The sequence below is a fragment of the Sinocyclocheilus grahami genome, unplaced genomic scaffold, assembly GCF_001515645.1.
Source record: "Sinocyclocheilus grahami isolate Dianchi unplaced genomic scaffold, SAMN03320097.WGS_v1.1 scaffold1503.1, whole genome shotgun sequence".
Taxonomy (NCBI): Eukaryota; Metazoa; Chordata; class Actinopteri; order Cypriniformes; family Cyprinidae; genus Sinocyclocheilus; species Sinocyclocheilus grahami.
Window position 1 is genome coordinate 269,073 of NW_015506682.1, and position 6,334 is coordinate 275,406.

Genomic DNA, 6,334 nt, shown 5'->3' on the forward strand with positions numbered 1-6,334 from the left:
ATAAAAACCTTCATTTAAAAACTGCATGTTGTGTTTACTTGTGTTCTATTTGACTAATATTTAAATGTGTTTGATGATCTGAAACATTAAAGTGTGACAAACATGCAAAAAAAAAAAGAAATCAGGAAGGGGGCCAACACTTTTTCACACCACTGTACATAACTGATAACAAACATGACAACACTATTAAGAAACATGATTATTTAAACAAAATATTTTTAAATTGTGATGGATGATTAAGGGAATTTGGCCTTTTTGTTCCTCATATTTATATTAAACTTATTATAGTGGAGAGTTTGACAAATCCATATATGGAGTAGGCTTCCTGATCAATAAAGCCATCAAGGGATCTGTGCTTGAATGCCGCCCGACTCATTTCCTTCAGACTGAAAGCATCCCTCTTCAATATCACAATTATTCAAGTCTATGCCCCAACAAGTGATCACGATGATGAAGAAATAGAGAAGTTCTACACACGGCTCCAGAATATAATAAACATGGTCAGCAAGACAGATACCCTCATCATCCAAGGAGACTGGAATGCAAAAGTAGGCACTGAAAGTCTAGAAAGATCATTGTGGACCTTGCAATGAAACTACTAACAAAAGAGGAAGATGACTGCTGGAGTTTGCCAGTTACAACAACCGGGTACTAGCCATTACCCTAGGTCAGTGGTTCCCAACCACGTTCCTGGAGGACCCCCAACATTGCATATTTTGTATCTCTCCTTTGTCTGACACACCCATTTCAGGTCTTGGAGACTCTACTAATGAGCTGATGATCTGAATCAGGTGTGTTTGATTAAGGAGACATGGAAAATATGCAGTGTTGGGGGGCCTCCAGGAATGTGGTTGGGAACCACTGCCCTAGGTGAACATAAAGCTTCCCGACACTGGACATGGCACACACCTGATGGAGCTCATCACAACCAGATTGACTATATACTGGTCCAAAACCATTTCCGATCTGGCATCAACAGAGCAAAAACAAGGACATTCCCAGTGGCTGATGTTGGGAGTGACCACGATCTGGTGATAATGAACGTCCGAGTGAGGTTGAAGAAAATCATTAAGCCAAAAAACAGCAGGATCAAGTTCAACCTTGAACGATTGACTGACCCAAACATCTGTGAGTTTGGAAGAAAATTTGGAGGAAAACAAACACAATTGGAGGAAAATTTGCACCACTCTTAATGATTGATGAAGACGTTGAAGCTATGACAACTACCTTCAACACAGTCATGAGAGAAACCGCCAAAGACATCATTGGCCTCCATCGCTCAAAGAATAAACCTTGGGTTACAGAAAAGATTCTCGAAATGTGTGACACCCGGAGAGATCTCAAAAACTGTAGGCACACAACTGGGGCAGGAGAATACCAAGAAATCAACAAAAAGATCAGACAACACATGAAGGAGTCTAAAGAAGACTGGATAGGACAGCATTGCACAGAAACAGAGAATAGTTGGAAAAAGAACAACAGCAGAAAAGCATTCCAAATTGTGAAAGACCTAAACAAACAAAAACTATCAAAAGTAGGTACCATACTAGGTAAAGACGGGGAATGCCTCACAGAAGCAAGGTACAGTACAGACAGATGGACTGAGAACTTTCAAGAACTCTATAACCATCAGACCAAAGGAGACCCAGAAGTGCTAGAAGTAACAGAGTCCTCAAATGATTACAACTTCCCCATTCTCAAGGAAGAGGTTGAGGCAGCAGTAAGATTGCTGAAGAGTGGGAAGGCAGTTGGAAGACAACATCCCAGCTAAACTCATAAAGAATGGAGGGGATCCAGTGACAGAGATACAAACAAAAATCTGCAACAAGATCTGGCAGGACCCAATCACTAATTATAACCCTACCCAAGAAAGGTAATCTTCAGCTTCAGCTTGCCAGAACTACAGAACTATCAGTCTGATCAGCCTGTGATGCTTAAGATCATCTTGAACAGACAAAAGCCTCAAACAAAATAAATTATTGCTGAAGAACAGGCTGGTTTTTGCAGAGGGAGAAGTACTGCAGAACAACTATTCAATCTCAGAGTCATGTGTGAAAATTACTCACAACACCAACAAGACCTGTATCATGTCTTTGAAGAGAGATTAGCGCTGGAGATTAGCGCTGAAAAGACAAAGTTGATGACAAATAGTGACAAGCAGATCACTAACAAGATTGAAGTCAGAGGACAAGAATGGGAAACGGTGAGTCTTTTCAAACATTTGGGTGCTATCATCAGTGAAGAGGGGTCAAAAACAGAAGTTTTTGCAAGAACAGCGCAAACAACAGCAGTTATGTCAAAGCTGAAACCTGTATGGAGAGATAAAAATATCTCTCTACAAACAAAATTCAGACTTCTGCATGCACTTGTCCTCTAAGTCTTCTTATATGCCTGTGAGTCCTGGACCCTCACAGCAGTTGCAACGAAGAATCCAGGCACTTGAAATGAGATACTATAAAACAGTCCTTGGCTGTGTATGTTCTGTACTTAGGTAACGTTATGTGTGTTTTCTCCCCCCATGTAATAACATAATGACTTAATATAATGTTCCAGATTATTCATTACTTAATTGGTAAGTTGTAATAAGGGTAATAAGAGCAATATCAATCAATCAATCAATCAATCAATCAATCATTTTATTTCGGTCCTCACAGACAACTTTTCACAAAATAAATAAATAAACATAATTGCCGAAAAAGGTGTAGGCTGAAGCCTTGCTTATTATGCCTACCCTTTATACACAGTTAACTGATGAGCGACACTTTTCATTAAAAAATACAAGATAAACATGTTACAAAAACATTACCCCAAATGTACATACATAATTCAAAACAACATAACAAAAAATACACATTCCAGCTATTACTTCAATATTGTAACATTACATTCACAATTATTGATACTGAGTCATATAATTATTTAACACCTTATTTTTATACATTTTCTTGAATTTGCAGAAATTTCTATAGTTACACATTCCAAAATATTTTCTGTAGTCACTGACATACTTTTAATCAGATTGCATCTTAACGCTGTGTCAACATACAACGCAACTCCTCCTCCTTTCTTATTAACTCTATTTACCGTAAACAAATTATACCCTTCCAATTCTACTTCATGTACTTTCTCCTTATCAAGCCAAGTCTCTGACACAGCAATCACATAAAATTTATTAAACTGACGCAAATAATCCTTAATAAGTATGACATTTTTATAAAGACTTCTACTATTTAAATGTATTACTGATAAAGCCCCCTCCATATTCACACTTCTATTAAATGTATCTTCTGTATAATACTCACAACAACTGATATTTACATTATTAAAAAAGTGATTTTCCGGGTCAATATCATTTTCAATCTCATACATTTTATGATCTGTGTGATTGAAGGATTTAAAATTCAATTTTTCGTACTTATATTGACATTGTAAGTGGTCAGGCACACAGTCCATTTGCATATTGACCAACTCCCCATCATCAACACCTCTAAATGGAAACAAAAGTTCCTTATCAATGTCCATCATATCGATAGTCCATATGAATAATCCTCCACACAATCTTATCCATTCTGATCCAATTCTTAACGATCTCTTACAGTGTGTTCTTTGGCTTCTTTAGATGATCCATTTAACCGTGACACAGTCTTCACTTATCCATAATGATCAAGTTCTTGGAGTTCTCTTATTGCGTAAACTTTGGCTTCTTCAGGTGTTCCATTTAGCCGTATCATCACTTTACAATTTCTTGTCCATGTAGCTTGTATCTTGTTCTGTTTCCTCAGAATGCGTGCATGTCTAGCAATATCAGCGTTCTTTTTTGTAAGATGATCATTCAGGTACACCCCCGTCCCCTTCAACTTCTTTGCCTGCCTCAGTAACTCGGCTTTATGCTTCCGAATCACAAACCGAACAACTATTGCAGGCTTCGCTCCGCCATTTCCTTCGTGGGAGGGTATGACAGGCCACAACATTATCGCTCTGAATTATCATATTCTTGCTTTCAAAGAACTTGATTACTTGCTTTTCCAGCGTTTGTAGTTCTTCTGGTAGGGCGTCTTCACCATCTCTGACTCTGGCCACTGTACTGGCATATGTCCGGTGTTTAGTTTCGAGTCCGCTTATAATTAAATCCTCCATTCTTGTATATTGCTCCAGCTCTTCAATCCTTCTCTCCAGACCTTCAATTTTCTTATCCTTCTCTTTCACAAGGTTCTTCAGTTGTTTAACTTCATCCATTAGATCAAGTAGCAAGGTTTGCTGTTTAGCAACTTTACTCAACTCGTCCGACATGAAGTTTAGGGATTTTCTAATCTCCTCCAACTCCTCCTCAACCACGCTGCTGATTTTCTTCGGTGGCATTTTTGTTTGTTCGTTTTTGTCTCGTTTATTTACAATATCAATTTAGCTTAGTTTATTATTAACGTGTTGTTCTTTTCTGAAGTAGCTGCACGCCAAGGAGTGCCGCCATCTTGAAATCACGTGATTTCTAAAAAGTAATGCAGATAGCAGTACATTTGCGATAACGGATCAACATTAAATAGCAAGCACATCCCACTTCCCTCCCATAATATTGCATATTTGCATATGATACAGGGTAACCAGCAATAAAGCCAGGATATGCATTAAGAAAGCCAATATTCCATTTTTTGTTTACTTTAATAAAGCCTTACAAATGTGATATTCTTTAAAACACAGGTGCCCAAACATTGTAAGGCAGAAAATAAAGCATAAAATTAAGGGCAGTGCTGAAAGAAATCCTGTCATATCTAAGCATATCATTATAAAATGTGAAATTATTATTATTATTATTACTATTATTATATCACATAAACTTATATTCTTTACATTTCAATGCAAAAATTACAACAAAATGTTAAATTGAAATGATAAATTCTGTTTTAAAATAATTAATTTGAGAATAGACAGTTATTGATTTTTTAAAATATGCTAAATAATATGTTATATTATTTATATGTATATGGGTGTACATGTTTGTGTGTGTGTGTGTGTTTATACACTGAAAAAATGGTAATCTATGTGCTTTGTGCGGTTACATACATATATATATATATATGTATATAACCCCAGGTGAAAAAGATGTAGTATTAAATGTTTTAAAAATATACTTGAAATTTAAGTAGTATGTTTATAATACATTTGTATTCCCAACATGCTTATTTGAAGTGCAATAAAAATATATTGAATTGCATTTTAATGTATTTCTAAAAAGTATACTAGAAGTACTTTTGTATTAAATATATGCTTAGTTATACTTCTAAGAAATATGCTAAACAGAAGCATACTTTTAATGTATTTATAAAAAGTATACTAGAAATACTTTGGTAATAAATATATGCTTAGTTACACTTTTAAGGAATATGCTAAACACAAGCATACTTTTAGTGACTTTTTAGTGTATTTACAGAAAACATACTTATGTTACCCTTACTTAAAGTATATTTTATGTCTACTTTGTGTAAGAACATAACAAAATGATAACACTTTTAGTGGGTTTTTAATGTACTTTATATTGCAGTAGGCCTACACATGGTTATATTTTAAATACAGTATATATGTATTTATAATTTTAATATTTGGAAAAGTACAATATTTTGAAAAACATTTTTAACATTTACAATGTACAAACGTTTGTCAACTATTATTAAGAATTGCAATATTTAAAATATCTTGTTTAATATGTTGTTCAGTTTTACTTAAAAGGTTATGCTACTTTGGTTGATTGGGCTGTTGTTCATTACATGATACATTAATTGTAATAAGCTAGGTGTTTATACATTTGTTCAAGCTTGACGCCTTTATTTTCTAATATATATTTCTGAAATTCCCACAAGGATTTCAACATCATATACGAAAAAAAACAACAACTTGCGTTTACTTGTTTACATTCAAACAACAAGATTTAATTAACGTTATTTGTCTGTGCCAGTCGTGTTTTTGACACATGCATTGGCAGAAAAAAATAAATAAAATAAAATTAGTCATTATAACATGTACAACATTAACATTCTTTTATTTGCAAAAATTAAGTTGTTTATTTATTTCTGATTTCCTGAACAATTTGGCTTCATTGTAATGAGGTTAATGATCTTTGAAAAACCATGCTTACGAACATACAATTACTTTATCTTGAGCTAATTAGCCAACTGTGGTAGTGTTCCTTGATTGGTGTTTACATTTGTTCAAGCTTGACAACCTTATCGCCTTTATTTTCTAATATATATTTCTCATTACAAATAAGAACAAAGATTAAATTGTAAGAAGGGTTGCTTATATGAGAGCATACAGTACATCTGAAACTGCTGAGGCTGGGAAG